The sequence below is a fragment of the Lithobates pipiens genome, unplaced genomic scaffold (genome assembly GCF_037356315.1).
Source record: "Lithobates pipiens isolate NorthernLeopardFrog02 unplaced genomic scaffold, aLitPip1_a1.2 Scaffold_16, whole genome shotgun sequence".
NCBI classification, from domain to species: domain Eukaryota; kingdom Metazoa; phylum Chordata; class Amphibia; order Anura; family Ranidae; genus Lithobates; species Lithobates pipiens.
The window spans coordinates 558760262-558778103 of NW_027507748.1; positions in this window are offsets into that span (position 1 = coordinate 558760262).

Consider the following 17842-nt stretch of genomic DNA (forward strand, 5'->3'; position numbering starts at 1 on the left):
GATCGGACTATCTGGCGGACTTAGCCTGGCGGACAAACCGCTGGACTTTGAAGCGGAGGTCCCCCGTACTTTTCGAACGAGCGATCTGACTTTTCTGGCGGACTAGGTGCGGCAGACAAACTGCTGGACTATGGCGGGAGTCCGCCGGACTTTTGAAATGGACGGACTTGCCCACACGCGAAGGAAAGTCTGTTCAAGTGCATTCTCCTTCGGCGGCGAGATTGACACCTCGCTAGCCCCGTCACCTGGTATGGACTAAAGGGGAAGCCCTGCGCCGAAAAAAACGAAGTGGGGTCCCCCCCAAAGTCCATATCAGACCCTTATCCGAGCATGCAGCTTGGATGAGGACAAGGGCCTCTTCCCGACAACCCTGGCCGATGGTTGACGGGGTCTGCAAGCGGGGGGCTTATCAGAATCCGGGAGCCCCCTTTAATAAGGGGGCCCCCAGATACCGGCCCCCCACCCTATGTGAATGAGTATGGGGTACAATGTACCCCTACCCATTCACCTGGTGAAAAAAATGTAAACAAAACACAACACAAGGTTTTAAAATAATTTATTGCACAGCTCCAGGGGTCTTCTTCCGTCTTGGGGGGTTTTCTCGCCGGACTCCTCCTCTATCTTCTGCTAGCTCTTTTACTAGCGGAGGAGCCTGGCTTTCTTCTTCATCGCCGCTGCTGTCCAGGGGTCTTCTTCTGACTTCGGGGGTCTTGTCTCCCTCTTCAGGGGTCTTGTCCCCCTCTTCGGTTCTTCTTGCGGGCCTCTGCTTTCTTCCTATAGCTCTTTTACTAGTGGTGGCCGGGTCTTCTGTCGCCACCGCCTCTTCCGACTTCGGAGGTCTTGTCCCCCTCTTCAGTTCTTCTTGCCAGCCTACCACTCCTTCTTCCAGCTCTTTTACTAGCGGTGGCCCGGTCTTCTGTCGTAGTCGCCGTCGCCACTGCCACTGCTGCCCTCTCTTTTCTTCTTATTTTCTCTTCTTCTTCCTTGAGAAGTTGACTGGACGCTGTCTCTGGCCGTAATGGCAGGGACGCGTTGTGCAGCGACTTATATAGGGACAATGGGCGGGGTCACTGCGTGATGTCCCCACCCCTTATGATGTCACAGTCCCATGGGATGCTGGGACTGTGGTACCCCATACTCATTGACCCCCGGTATCTGGGGGCCCCCTTATTAAAGGGGGCTCCCGGATTCCGATAAGCCCCCGCCCGCAGACCCCGACAACCAACGGCTAGGAAAGAGGCCCTTGTCCTCATCAACATGTTGAGGGCACGCGGCCTGGTACGGCTCAGGAGGGGGGGCGCTCGCTTGTCCCTACCCCCTTTCCTGACCGGCCAGGCTGCGTGCTCAGATAAGGGCCTGATATGGACTTGGGGGGATCCCCACGCCATTTTTTTTTGCCCTTTGACTTCTTTCACTAGTCCCGTCTACCTGGAGCAGCGTTCAAAATTTATGGACTTTCCTCCGTGTGTGGGCAAGTCCGTTAATTTCAAAAGTCCAGCGGACTAGCACACAGATGGCCGGATTGTCCGCCAGACTCGCAGGCCAGCGGACAATTTTTGAGTCAGAACTTCTTTCTAAGTCCGCCGGACTTTTTGGAAAAAAATTCCGCCGGAGCCCACACACGGGCGGATTGTCTGATAGTCTGATCGTGTGTACGCGGCATTAGTCTTTTTGTTTGTCAATGAAGCAGCTCATCACAATAGGGACCAATTGGGGAGTTCAGACAGTGGGAGGGGTGATTGGGAAGCTCTACTTCTGTTTGAAAAGTATTTTTTTTCATGTACGTTCAGCTACAGGTACGTTTAGCTACATACTACATCGCTGTATCTACCATCCATTTTGCCTTTCAATTTTCACTTAGGATAACCTGTGCATGTACATTTTTTATTATATTCTCAGCTTCAAATGCACAGCTTTTTGACAGGTTTTCTTCAATGTGAAATAACACCTTCCGTAATGAATTGCTAATCATATAATTTGAGTCACATACATTTCACTAAGTCCTTCAGTGCGAGGTAAAAAAAGTATATATATGCAGTATAGAGATATAGGGTATTTTCTGACAAGACTATCTTTCTGTCTCTCTCTATCGCTTTTTAGGGGTTGAATAAGAAAAATCTCCCTGCAGGTGAATACAAACAGCCGAAGGCAGCTGCTGTCACCTGTCTGTCGCTCTGTCCACATGAACCGCTCAAAGGCGTTGTTAAGGGACAGCAGCGATTCCGATCTGGTCATTAGCAGTGACACAGTTTGTCATAAAACAAAAACAGAGAGCCAAGCACATAGCTAATCACTTCACTTCTAATCTCTTCCAAATCACAGGAGACCATTTTAAGTAGCGTTACCTGTATGTACACATATATATATATATATATATATATATATATATATATATATATATATATATATTTTTTTTTTTTTATTATTATTATTTTTATTTGTCTGGATCTACACTTGTTGCAATCAATCCAATCCATGAGCTACTGGTTGTCATCCTCAACTTGAAAGTCTATGCAATAAAGTTCTAATTAAAAGGCCAAGAAAAGAATGCCCTAGGCAGCTTATTGCTTAGGGACTAGTATTATATCTGATTGCAAAAAACCTTGAACTAAACTACTGAAGTGTTTACATGTCTTTCCTCTGGTGTCTTTAGTGATACTAAAGGCCTGACGATCATCTATGGCCCTGGTCTTGCAGCCCTGCTGGTTTGCTTCTGTAGAATGTAAGACCGACCTAGACGTAAACCTCAATAATAGTTTATAGTCATATTTTTTCTCATCAGTTTCTGCAGATGTGGCATGCAAAAAAACAAAACAGATATCTGCCTGAAGCTTAGTACTATTATTGTAGTTAGCAAAATCGCCAGGAAATATTACTTATATTACTTGGACCTATTGCATTGCTGACATATAACAAAACACCAATACTACTGTGCATGTCTGACACTTCAGTCAATCCTGTTTTTTTGTTATGCAAAATAAGAGATATTAGCAAAAGTATTTTTGCTTATTGAACAGCAAAAATGTAAAATATATGATCCAAAAGAGACAGCATCATTGCATGCCAATATATTGGTACAGGTCTATAAACCTGAAAAGGTCACCTTTCACAATGTCATGACATTTAAAGAACAGTAAGTTGGCTACTATTCTGGGAAATGTAAAGAGAGCATATGATGACTGCAAATTATAGTGAAAATTACATGTTAAAATAATTACTATTTTCAGAGAAAAAAAGCAAACCTATATGTATATAATAATAATAGTAATAATAAGTATGAATATTATTCAAGTTATATTCAAATTCCAACACTTCCTGTATGTTTAGAAGGACCCTACTGTACAGGGCCAGATTAAGAACATCATGGGCCTGGTGCTGAGGATTTTGCTGGGCCCTTTTAGAAACAATAAATAAAAATGCTAACTATTTTTTGTTATAACAAATTAAATAAAAGAGAGAGAGGGAGGATGAGAGCGAGAGAGAAAGGGGATGAAAGACATGTGAGGGGTAAGGGAGGGAGGATGAGATAGAAAGGGGGATGAGAGAAAGAAGATGCACATGAGGATGTGTGGGAATGACATCAACGCAGCCTGGCCAAGGCAAGTGACCAAGGCACAGAACCCAGAAGGATGCCCGGGTAAAGATGGAAGTGCCCGGGCCCCGCCGGATTGATCACAGCACAGTACTGGAGGGCTCAGTCTGACAATTTAAGTGTACCCTAATGTGCTAATATGCTGTGCATACTTGTACATTATGGCATAACCTACCCCAGGGCCTCTAAAAAGTAGTAATGTTAGAAAAGTTTACTACCGCTTTAATATCACAGGAGCCTCTAATGGGGCTCCCTACTGACCCTGTGGCCCTTGGGCAGTGCCTAGTGCATAGTCAACATTTCAAAAATATTTTCAGGGACGCTTTTTTTTTACAAGTGCTATATTTAGAGTAGCTAACATCCCCGTGTTCCTCTATACATCACAATAGTAATTACAAAATTAAATTACTAATAATGGGGCAGAACAAATGTGAGAACTGTGAGATTTCCTTTAGTTGAACTAACAAAAGTGTGCCCATTCTAGAGCTGGTAACATTGAAGATATTCAGTATAATTTTAAAGAACAGTTTTTGTGGGTTAAGAGGCATAGGGGAGGAGTATGGATGGTATAAAAGTGGGAAGCATGTGCAGGTGAGGGAGAGGAATGTGGAGGGTCTAACAGTGGGCACTATGTACATGAGAGGAGTGCAGAGGTTATGGCAGAAGGCACTATGTACAGGAGAGGAGAGTGAAGGGTATGACAGTGGGCAGTATGCACAGCAGAGAAGTGTAGAGGGTATGACATTGGGCACTATGTTTAAGAGAAGAGTGTGGAGGGTATGACAGTGAGCAATATGTACAGGAGTGCGGAGGGTATGACAGTGGGCACTATGTACAGGAGAGAAGTGTGGAGAGTAGGACAGTAAGCAGTAATTACAGGAGAGGAGTGTGGAGGGAGGGTATGATGGTGGGCACTATGTATAGGAGAGGAGTATGGAGGGTATGATAGTGAGTAGTAGGTACAGGAGAGGAGTGTGGAGGGTATGACGGTGGGCACTATGTACAGGAGAGAAGTGTGGAGAGTATGACAGTGGGCACTATGTATAGGAGAGAAGTTCAGAGAGTATGACAGTGGGCACTATGTATAGGAGAGGAGGATGAAGTAATCTGGGAAGGAAAAATGTAAAGTTTTGTGGAAGGATGTTTAGGGACTGCATAGTGGTTAAGCAGGCCATACATGGATTGAAATTACACCAATTAAGCAGAGACCAGCCATAGTCGATCTATGTATGGGCTAGCTGGTTTTACACAAGTCAACCTATTAACCGACTTGAGTACAACCAGCCTGTCAAGTTTTTCCCAAAACAATCAGTGCTGTCAGCTATAGTTAGCAACACTAATCATTGTATTCACTGGCAGAACACAATAACACTGCGGGAGTGATTGCCCCATTTACAGGTCAGCATGGGGACAGGCTGGGGAGAGATACTAGTCAGTCCCTGGGTAGGCACTGGTTAATATCGTGTAACATAAAAAGTTGCAAAGACCACCATTTTATTCCATAGGGTGTCTGCTAAAACAATATATAATGCTTGAGGGTTCTGAGTAATTTTCTAGCATAAAAAAAATGATGATTTTTAAATGTAGGAGAGAAGTCTCAGAATGGGCCTGGGTGGCAAGGGGTTAATTATCATAAGTAATATACAAATAATTATTATAAGCACTGAGAGTTCATCCTCTCAGTCTGCTGCAGAGTGTTCCAGCTTGTATTTAAACTGGCCGCTTTGTATGTAGCTTCTGACAGGATGATCTGTGACTCCTGATTGCCGAGCTACAATCCTCGAAGTCGATCTTTTTTTTTTTTTTTTTTTTTTGGGCAAATGGGCCTATCTTGAGAAAGGGGCCTGGAGCTGCAGCTCCAATAGCCCCTATGTTAATCCGGCCCTGCTACTGTAGCACCCTCCCAGTTAGTGTAGATTGATAGGTAAATGATGTATTAGCTCCTTTGTAATGAGTAAAGCTGGGGTTGATTGTTCTAGCCTCTTCAGTGTCCTACAAGCTGCTGCTCTGATTATTTTCCCCAGTATTCTAAGAGATTTTAGAATCATAGTGGGAGAAAAAAACAGAGTGGTTAACCTGAATATTTATGCAGAATCCAGCCAATCCCTGGGGATTGATGGCCAGTAGGAGGCTGTAGAGTCCAGAAATAGTCTGAAGCCTGAGGCAGGTTGGGAAGTTTCTGGATCCATCTCTGCTGAAGGAGACATCTGTGCAGAGGTTCTGTCCCTAGAGCAGGATCACTGGAGGTACCATCAACAATTAATATACAATTAGCACAACCCTATTATTGCAAGCAGATTAATAATATATCTAATATTTCCAGTTGCAGCTGACACAAAAAAGGCTTTCACTACACTTAATCCACATAGAACCAAAAATTAGTGCATCACCACTTGCTTTATATAGTACAATTCATGTAAATACTTCTTAAAATAAGTAAGTTAAATCCAACATATATAAACTCTCTGAAGTGCAAAAATACATTCAATGAAAACGAATATATACTGTAATATTTGGGGGTTATTTTAGCTTAAAGGTAGAGCTTACCAGTGAGCTGGATCCACACCAGATGTCGTTTAAGGGCTCGTAGGCCCACTTTTATTAAAGAAAGAAAAGTCAGATAACAAAATAGTTGCCCACACAGGGGTTTCAGCTTTCCACAGCAGTAATGTATGTAGAACCAAAAATACCAAGCCACCTGGCTCTCTTTAGCAGCACTGCTGCTCAGACTTCTGCTGCAGCCCTCTTGGCTCTTTAACAGAGTTCCCGTACACCCAGTACCTCAGCACTCTTTAACAGCTTCTCTTTCAGCCCACAAGCTTGGACCCTCTGTCTACTCTGACAGACCGACCTGTGCAGACATGCACACTTCTTCTCCCTTACACGCCTGGACTCCTCGGGAGGGTGGAGCCCAGAACCATGGTGTTGGCTTTGTTTTAAGCCCAAGACCCACCTGTGCAATCATCCAGCCAGACTGGTGGCTGTTCCCAAAACCCGGTCCCAGGATTGGAGATTCCGTACTACCACATATCCCCCCCCTTTGTTTCGACCCAGAGGGCGGAACACCCAAGTTACTTTTGGCACCTCTGTGCCAGATACCATTTACAGAAGTACCCTCCTGTCCAACCTCACTTCTCCTAACGGGGAACTCCACCCAATGCCTCCTTTGGTGTCTCCCTCTAAGCCTTACTGTCACTCTGCTATGAGCTTTGATGCGACCTTCCCAACTTTTCTTCCGAGTGCATTTCCATAAGCACTTCCTCTCCTGAAATCTTAATGGGTTCCCGTTGGTCTTCCTACCAACCCTTCTGCCTCCACGCTTCAGGTTCCCAGGTTTCCCCAAAACTCTCTCAGCAGTACTGTTCTGAGACTGTAGGGGGCCTATTTCTATAGTGTTTAGAACGGAAACCCACCTCTTATTTCTGGTACCTGACTCAGCATTTACTAATTGATTACCAGGTTTACCTGTACCTTTGGACACCACATTATCATGTACCATTAACACATTATTTGGTTCATCATTGACAGACATATTCAAACCAACATTAGACCTCTCAATGTTGCACATGTTGCCAATGCCTTTTTTTTCAAAATTTGCTAGGGCAATGTCTGCAGAGGGCACACATACCAGAGGGCCGCCATCACCCACTGGAACCTCACAGGACGCCACCTCCCCTGGGTTCACCCACTCTGCAGGCAGCTGTCCTACCACTTGACCCGTTCTGATGCTATCTGTATTTTTATCCACCGGAACAGGCAAGCTCTCGTCTGATCCACATACAATTTTTACCACGCTCCTTGTCCATTCCCCTGTCCCGGGGACCTTATTAGGTTTGTCACCTAAACCAACCACTGGACTGTGGACCCCAGTCTCTTTAACCACCTTTGTTTGAGCCCTGGTCAGGATCTCTGCTGCTTTCAGGTCCACACATGGCCCTTCCACCTCATGTGGTTTTTCTACTGGTGCAGTATACACGCCCTTCACCAACTGACCAGCACCACACTGGACCATAGCAGCAGAAATGCTTCCCATCTGGCTGTTAGGAGGTGTAACCACAGACATTTTAGGCTTATTTTCAACTTCTCCAAAGTCTGTCTCAAATATTTCTTCTGGAGCTAATCTAGCAGCATACGTAGCGGCAACTTTTAACAAAAGTAGCAAATTTAGGAATAAACCATTCCTGTCCTGTTTTGCTTTGCTCTGTACAGCCTGCCATACAGTGCTCCACCTAGTGGTACTGCGCAGTACCAGCCCATCAGACTGTGGAGGAGACACACTAGTATAGATTGGCTGTACATCCCAAAGTTCAAGCATCTCTTTTAATGCTTTGGTAAATAACCAGGCCCTTGACTCCAGACCTAAGTCCTTCCTGGGGATTTTCATGACACTGGGGATGCAGAGAGACTCACTTGCTGAGACTTGAAAAGTTGCAATGGTTAATGGAACCTCCTCCCGGCTGGAGGTAAACACAGCCTGGTGCTCCACCAGAGCGCTGCCAGGTGCTGGACTCATACACAACTTCTCAGGCTCAGCATCAGTGAACTGCTCCAGCACATTACCAGTGACGTCACGTTGACACTCCATGTCAACCTCAGTTTTGTGGGTCACAGACAATGTCTCTGCTGTGCCCTTATTTGGTTCATCCTGCTCACCAGGGTTAACCCCTGCAGCAGCCACCGCGCCCTCAGGTACAAGCTGTTCTGCAGCCCCTCCTGCTGGCCCAGCAGAAACTGTGTCCACCTTATCTTTGTGCATAAAAGCCTCATCTATCAGGGAGATAAGATTTTTGCTCCAACTATTCCAATCTGTTGTATGTGCGCTCCCTTCTGCGGTACTCCTCAGCACGGATCCATCTGCCCAAGGAGACACATAAGAACAGACTGGCTTAGTTGCAGACTCATTATACCAGTCATTGTAAATCATGTCAGACTGTGGTAGCACAGGTTGCAATACACCATATTCACCACCTTTCTCTGCTTGCATTTCATAAGCCTCACACACTTTTGCATTTTTCACAGGTTGTGTTAATCTACCATTTACCTGCACATTTTTAGTACTAGCAGCTTGCACTAACACATTACCATTACACGGTACAGTTCCATTCTGTCCCACCAGAGTGACATCGCAGTTGTCCAGGGCAACCTCTGACTCCAACACATGAAGTTCCCTGGAGATTCCTGTGGACAACTGTGCTGTCTTACCACCAGTTGCTACAGGCAACGGCCCATTTTTGATAACCCCAGTAGTGATGGACGAACTTCCGACGGGACGTTTCGCGAACGCGAAACGCGAACGGACACAAACGTTCGCGAAAACGACCGTTCGCCGCGGGCTCCATTGACTTCAATGGGAGGCGAATTTCGCAAACCTTTAGGTCGAATTTGCGGCCACGGGGTAATTATTAGGGGGTAGCACGTAGTCCCACCACCTGGACAATAGCATAATACATGTATGAGGTGAATTTGGGATCGATAACTACAAGCATTTTTTTTTTATTTGGGAAATTGTTCTGACAATTCAGGACTATGGAGCTAATGAAGGCAATGGAGGAGAGGGAAGGTCAGGGACCAGGGTAGGCAAACAAGAGGGTGCAGGAGATACAGAGCACTGACAGCAGCACCGTAATACAGAGCACTGACATCAGCACCGTGACATACAGCGCTGACAGCAGCTCCGTGACATACAGCGCTGACAGCAGCTCCGTGACATACAGCGCTGACAGCAGCTCCGTGACATACAGCGCTGACAGCAGCTCCGTGACATACAGCGCTGACAGCAGCTCCGTGACATACAGCGCTGACAGCAGCACCGTGACATACAGCGCTGACAGCAGCTCCGTGACATACAGCGCTGACAGCAGCTCCGTGACATACAGCGCTGACAGCAGCTCCGTGACATACAGCACTGACAGCAGCTCCGTGACATACAGCGCTGACAGCAGCTCCGTGACATACAGCGCTGACAGCAGCACCGTGACATACAGCGCTGACAGCAGCTCCGTGACATACAGCGCTGACAGCAGCTCCGTGACATACAGCGCTGACAGCAGCTCCGTGACATACAGCGCTGACAGCAGCTCCGTGACATACAGCGCTGACAGCAGCTCCGTGACATACAGCGCTGACAGCAGCTCCGTGACATACAGCGCTGACAGCAGCTCCGTGACATACAGCGCTGACAGCAGCTCCGTGACATACAGCGCTGACAGCAGCTCCGTGACATACAGCGCTGACAGCAGCTCCGTGACATACAGCGCTGACAGCAGCACCGTAAGCAGCCCCAGGAGGAAGTCAGCACAGCACAGGGATGGTGTGATCCCCTCATAATAAGAACCCCCAGGAGGAAGTCAGCACAGCACAGGGATGGTGGGAGCCCCTCATAATAAGAACACCCAGGAGGAAGTCAGCACAGCACAGGGATGGTGGGAACCCCTCATAATAAGCAGCCCCAGTAGAAATATGACACCGCTCAACCTCTTCAAAGAGGAGGGTAGGGGCATATAGTACGGTGTGCTTTTTTGGGTCAGGGAAGTGAGCCAAATGAATTAAGAAGGTCTGTGTGCTTGATTCCAAAAATTGTTTATAGACATATACATGGTCTACTGATCACATGTGTTGAATTCCTCCGAGATCCATGCCTCATTCATTTTTAGAAATGTGAGGTAGTTAACACTGTGGTGAGCTAGGCGAGTACGCTTATCGGTCACAATCCCCCCTGCTGCGCTGAACGTCCTTTCGGACAGGACACTGGATGAGGGGCAAGCCAACAGTTCGATTGCAAATTGGGCAAGCTCTGGCCAGAGGTCAAGCCTGCCCACCCAGTAGTCTAGGGGTTCATCACTCCTCAGAGCGTCCACATCGGCCGTTAACCCAATGTAGTCGGACACCTGACGGTCTAGGCGTTCCCTGATGCTGGATCCGGATGACACCTGTCGATGGGTCGGCTGAAAGAATGACCTCATATCCGAAGTCACCAACACATCTTCAAACCGGCCTCTTCTTGCAGGCGCTGTTGGATTGGTACCCGCAAATCCTTCTCTGGGAGTGGGAATTGCTCCTCTGCCAGCGCACGCAAAAGCAGAATGCAGCATTTCTCGAAGCAAGGCCTGGAAGTGCTGCATTCTGACAGCCCTCTGCGACGGCGGTAACATTTCCGCCATTTTGTGTTTGTACCGGGGGTCTAAGTACGTTGCCACCCAGTACTGGTCCTTGACCCTCATGCTTTTTATACGGGGGTCCCTATTAAAACACTGGAGCATGAAGGCCCCCATTTGCACTAAAGTGGAAGCGGTGTGGTGGCCTGGCTCCTGCTCATCATCCAGGATAATGTCGTCCTCTTCATTCTCCTCTCCCCATCCTCGCACAACAGGGATCCCAGAAAGGTTTAAAGCATGCTCTTCTTGCTCCTGCTCATCCGCCCCGGCACCATCCTCCTCTGACTCCTCATCAGACTCCTGTTGTTGACTTGTCTCAGATAGAGTAGCCCCCCCTGGGAATTCATCCAGCATTGCGACTTCCTCATCTTCCCGCTCCTGCTCCTCCACAGCCTGATCAATGACACGACGCAATGCACGCTCCAGAAAGAAGGCATAAGGTACCATGTCACTGATGGCGCCATGGCTGCGACTGACCAGTTTGGTGATCTCCTCAAATGGCCGCAGAAGTCTGCATGTGTCGCGCATGAGCAGCCACTGGCGCGGTGAAAAAAAACCCAGCTCCCCAGAACCGTTTCTTTCGCAGAGTTCATACAGGTAGACGTTAACTGCACGTTTCTGCTGGAGCAGCCTATCAAGCATATAGAAGGTTGAGTTCCATCGCGTCGGGCAATCGCAAATAAGACGTCTGACCGGCAGATGGTGTCGCCGCTGAATGTCAGCAAGGCGAGCCATGGCCGTGTAAGATCTTCTGAAATGGGCCGAGATTTTCCTTGCCTGCCGCAAGATGTCCTGGACCCCAGGGTATTTGACAAGGAATCGCTGCACGACCAAGTTTAAGACGTGTGCCATGCACGGCACGTGCGTGATTTTGCCCTGTTTCAATGCGCTAAGCAGATTGGCACCGTTGTCACACACCACTTTACCAACTGTCAAATTGAGCGGTGTTAGCCACTCATCTGCCTGTGAACGCAAAGCTGAAAGGAGTGCCGGGCCAGTGTGGCTCTTTGCTTCCAGGCACAACAGACGCAGCACGGCATGGCAACGTCTCACCTGGCATGTGGAATAGGTTCTGGGGAGCTTGGGCGGTGCAGTGGAAGAGACGCTAGCAGCGGAAAAGGAGGAGGCAGCTGAGGAGGAGAGGGAGGAGGATGGAGTAGGAGGAGGAGAAGAAGAGTCAGGCCTGCATGCAATCCGTGGCGGTAAAACCAAATCTACACGGGTGCCACGGGTTACATGCTTGACGGCCGTCAGAAGGTTCACCCAGTGGGCAGTAAAACTGATATACCTTCCCTGCCCGTGTTTGCTAGACCACGTGTCTGTGGTCAGATGTATCTTGGCACCGACACTGTGTGCCAGAGATACATTCACTTGCCGCTGAACATGGCCATATAGCTCTGGGATGCCCTTCTCTGAGAAATACTTCCTTCCTGGGACCTTCCATTGTGGTGTTCCAATGGCCACAAATTTGCGAAAGGCCTCCGAGTCCACCAGTTTATATGGCAGTAGTTGGCGGGCTATGAGTTCTGACAAGCCAGCCGCCAACCGTTGGGCAAGAGGGTTATCCGGCGTCATCATTTTTTTACGCTCAAACATTAGGCCCACGGAAGCCTGCCTTTTTGCAGAAAAATGTGAGCTTGGCGTGATGGAAGGTGGAGTGGAGGACAATTGTGAGGAGAGAGGAGAAGGAGAAGTAGAAGACGAGGCTGGACGGTGAGAGCCTGCAGTGTGGCTTTGTGTGTTCCGTTGCTCCCACTGGGCTCGGTGATGGCTGCTCATGTGCCTTCTTAAGGCGGTCGTCCCTAGGTGAGTATTGGGCTTACCGCGACTAACGCGTTGACTGCAAAGATTGCAGATGGCAACGCTATTGTCAGCAGCGGACACGTTAAAAAAAGCCCACACTGCGGAGCCATGTGCCGGTGTCCTGGGAGCGCCAGATGTGACCGTACATGGTCGATGACTCGCTCCTGATACATTTGCAGTCTGCTTTGTCCCTGCTGTGCAATGTAAGTCATTGCTGCTTCTCCTCCCTATCTGCTGGTCCATATCTCCCTCTGAACTCCCCTCCTCTTCCTCTCTTGTGGGCACCCACGTGACATCACTAGACACGTCATCATCAACGTCACCTTCCCCACCGCTATAAGTAGAGTAGGCAGCAACACCGGGGACCAACCTCCTCCTTGGGCTGATCTGGGTACTGGCGTCAGACTGCTGAGTAGCGCTTGTTGCTACCTCCTCTTCCTGATCCAATACCAAGAGTGGCTGCGCATCAGAAATGTCCTCTTGATATGGATCGGAAAATAATTCCAGTGACTCAAGCGGAAGGTATGTGGTGGTGGTGGTGGTGGTCGTGTTGTTGGTGGTAGTGTCTTTGGGGGTGCACATAGCAGAGAGTGAAGAAGAGGGTGCAGATCGAGAGGATGAGGAGGGTGCAGAAGAGTAAGGCTGAGCGAGCCACTCAACCAAGTCTGGTGCATCCTTTAAAGTAATTGAACGCACCTTCTGCAACTTCCCACTTTGGCTCAAGCCTGTTGCTCCTGCCCTACCCCTACCACCCCTGCGGAAGGGCCTGCCTCTTCCTCTGCATGTCATTTTTTAAATGACCCTGTGACAAAACTCTTAGTCCCTATACCGCTGAAGGACTGCTGCAGTATAGGTGAGCGGTCAGCAGTGGTGCACGTCAACCCTATCTATTGTGGACCGATAGCGGTCCTTACAGAACAGCAGACTGTACCGCACTCAAGCCTATGTACCGTAGCACCCTATACCAAGTTACCAGTCCTTATAAGAACTTTTGTGGACCAAGCAGGTTGTGTATTAGTGTTTAGCAGACTGTACGTCAGTCCCTATACCGCTGAAGGACTGCTGCAGTATAGGGCAGCGGTCAGCAGTGGTGCACGTCAACCCTATCTATTGTGGACCGATAGCGGTCCTTACAGAACAGCAGACTGTACCGCACTCAAGCCTATGTACCGTAGCACCCTATACCAAGTTACCAGTCCTTATAAGAACTTTTGTGGACCAAGCAGGTTGTGTATTAGTGTTTAGCAGACTGTACGTCAGTCCCTATACCGCTGAAGGACTGCTGCAGTATAGGGCAGCGGTCAGCAGTGGTGCACGTCAACCCTATCTATTGTGGACCGATAGCGGTCCTTACAGAACAGCAGACTGTACCGCACTCAAGCCTATGTACCGTAGCACCCTATACCAAGTTACCAGTCCTTATAAGAACTTTTGTGGAACAAGCAGGTTGTGTGTTAGTGATTAGCAGACTGTACGTCAGTCCCTATACCGCTGAAGGACTGCTGCAGTATAGGTGAGCGGTCAGCAGTGGTGCACGTCAACCCTATCTATTGTGGACCGATAGCGGTCCTTACAGAACAGCAGACTGTACCGCACTCAAGCCTATGTACCGTAGCACCCTATACCAAGTTACCAGTCCTTATAAGAACTTTTGTGGACCAAGCAGGTTGTGTATTAGTGTTTAGCAGACTGTACGTCAGTCCCTATACCGCTGAAGGACTGCTGCAGTATAGGGCAGCGGTCAGCAGTGGTGCACGTCAACCCTATCTATTGTGGACCGATAGCGGTCCTTACAGAACAGCAGACTGTACCGCACTCAAGCCTATGTACCGTAGCACCCTATACCAAGTTACCAGTCCTTATAAGAACTTTTGTGGACCAAGCAGGTTGTGTATTAGTGTTTAGCAGACTGTACGTCAGTCCCTATACCGCTGAAGGACTGCTGCAGTATAGGGCAGCGGTCAGCAGTGGTGCACGTCAACCCTATCTATTGTGGACCGATAGCGGTCCTTACAGAACAGCAGACTGTACCGCACTCAAGCCTATGTACCGTAGCACCCTATACCAAGTTACCAGTCCTTATAAGAACTTTTGTGGACCAAGCAGGTTGTGTATTAGTGTTTAGCAGACTGTACGTCAGTCCCTATACCGCTGAAGGACTGCTGCAGTATAGGGCAGCGGTCAGCAGTGGTGCACGTCAACCCTATCTATTGTGGACCGATAGCGGTCCTTACAGAACAGCAGACTGTACCGCACTCAAGCCTATGTACCGTAGCACCCTATACCAAGTTACCAGTCCTTATAAGAACTTTTGTGGAACAAGCAGGTTGTGTGTTAGTGATTAGCAGACTGTACGTCAGTCCCTATACCAATGAAGGACTGCTGCAGTATAGGGCAGCGGTCAGCAGTAGTGCACGGCAACCCTATGTATTGTGGACCGATAGCGGTCCTTACAGAACAGCAGACTGTAACGCACTCAGGCCTATGTACCGTAGCACCCTATACCAAGTTACCAGTCCTTATAAGAACTTTTGTGGACCAAGCAGGTTGTGTGTTAGTGATTAGCAGACTGTACGTCAGTCCCTATACCAATGAAGGACTGCTGCAGTATAGGGCAGCGGTCAGCAGTAGTGCACGGCAACCCTATGTATTGTGGACCGATAGCGGTCCTTACAGAACAGCAGACTGTACTGCACTCAGGCCTATGTACCGTAGCACCCTATACCAAGTTACCAGTCCTTATAAAAACTTTTGTGGACCAAGCAGGTTGTGTGTTAGTGTTTAGCAGACTGTGCGTCAGTCCCTATACCGCTGAAGGACTGCTGCAGTATAGGGCAGCGGTCAGCAGTAGTGCACGGCAACCCTATGTATTGTGGACCGATAGCGGTCCTTACAGAACAGCAGACTGTAACGCACTCAGGCCTATGTACCGTAGCACCCTATACCAAGTTACCAGTCCTTATAAGAACTTTTGTGGACCAAGCAGGTTGTGTGTTAGTGATTAGCAGACTGTACGTCAGTCCCTATACCAATGAAGGACTGCTGCAGTATAGGGCAGCGGTCAGCAGTAGTGCACGGCAACCCTATGTATTGTGGACCGATAGCGGTCCTTACAGAACAGCAGACTGTACTGCACTCAGGCCTATGTACCGTAGCACCCTATACCAAGTTACCAGTCCTTATAAGAACTTTTGTGGACCAAGCAGGTTGTGTGTTAGTGATTAGCAGACTGTACGTCAGTCCCTATACCAATGAAGGACTGCTGCAGTATAGGGCAGCGGTCAGCAGTAGTGCACGGCAACCCTATGTATTGTGGACCGATAGCGGTCCTTACAGAACAGCAGACTGTACTGCACTCAGGCCTATGTACCGTAGCACCCTATACCAAGTTACCAGTCCTTATAAGAACTTTTGTGGACCAAGCAGGTTGTGTATTAGTGTTTAGCAGACTGTGCGTCAGTCCCTATACCGCTGAAGGACTGCTGCAGTATAGGGCAGCGGTCAGCAGTAGTGCACGGCAACCCTATGTATTGTGGACCGATAGCGGTCCTTACAGAACAGCAGACTGTACCGCACCCAAGCCTATGTACCGTAGCACCCTAGACAGACCAAGTTACCAGTCCTGATAAAGAGCTTTGTGGAACAAGTGAGTTGTGAATGATTAGCAGACTGCAGCAGAAGGGCAGCAGTCAAGTATAATATTCTTTCTATATTTGGAAGAAAGAATATTATACGTGTACAAGCCTATTACCGTACCACTGATACCAGTCCTGAAAAGAACCTTTGTGGAACTAATAGTAACAGCAAGTCTTTAAAATTATCCTCACTGCCTGACACACTGCTTCCTGCCTGTCCCTATACAAATTGGCAAAAAAGAGTAGGCTGGAACGATTAGCTGGAACAGCTCTTTTGTGGACCTGATAGTAACAGCTAATGATGATGATGATGATGATGATGAAGAAAGACTAATCTGGCTGAGCTGTCCCTAAAATAGCAGCATACAGCGCTCTGTCCCTTTATCTAAACTGACAAAAGAAACTCAGGCTGCTGACCTAACACCTATACCAGTCCTGAAAAGAACTTTTGTGTACCAAATAGCTAGCGTTTTCTCTGTCCCTACTCCACACAGGATCCTTTCCCTACAGTGACAGAAGAAAGAATGTAAAATGGCCACCGGATCGGGTGTATTTATAGGTTAGGGGGAATGTCCAAGTGTCCATGAGCTGTCATGTCTCAATTGGTTGTCCTGTAACACATGATAAACGTGTCACGAAAGGTTAAAGTTCTTGTATACATTAAACACGTAAGTCCGCCGGGGCGAACGACGGAAAAAGGCGTTCGAACCCGCGGACGGCGAAAGTCGGAAATTCGCCGCGAAACGACCGCCGGGCGAACCGTTCGGCCATCACTAAACCCCAGGTTCTTTCAGAGCAAAAGTTTTCCCAACAGCCGCAAACTTTTCATTAACAGTAACACTTATAGCATTATTCGCATTTGTAGGCTGTCCTAGCCAATGGTCAACTTGAGCCTGATAGTCACTAGACACAACACTTTTAGTCATCAACACAGATTCTATTTGGATTTTAACCCTTGCATTCCCACTATATAGGGAAAAGTCATTCTCAAGTGCACATTCAGTGGCCCCACTAACTGGGGTCACTCTCACATCGTCATGGACAGTCTCGTAACCAGTCCTTTTATACATGAAATCAGCAGTTCCAGCCATCATTTCATTAAAGACAGTCTTACCCACCGCAGTAGTTGGGGTCACCATCTTCATTTGAGTACGTCGTCTTATGCACCAGTCCTCTGCTGCACTTTTACTGGCCAACTCCTCCGGGGGGCCATGGGATGAAACTCCAGCAGGAATCTCCCACCGTTTAGCACCCCCTGCAGGCAAAACAGGAAACTTCTTGTTGCTAGGGGTGACTGCAAACATATTTTCACCGGAATCTGGGCCTACAGACAAAACTTTCTCAGCAACATTATCTCCAGCCGTATTCCACAACCTAGGGCAAGAAAACATGCCATGCCCCAGCTGGCCACATTCCAGGCATGGTACTGGACGATTTTTTCCCAAAGTGATTCTCTCCTGGTGATTCCCAGCTGGCCGGAATGCACAGGCCTCTTTGTGGGGACGCTGAACCAAACCTCTACTGCAGCTCCTTTCAGGCATAAATTTCACTCCGGTTGCCATGGGAGACCGCACTCTCCCAGCAGAACTTTGCTGGCTCTCTCCAACATGAAAAATTGGCTCCTCCTTAAGCTGCTTTCCACGATCCTTATTAGACAT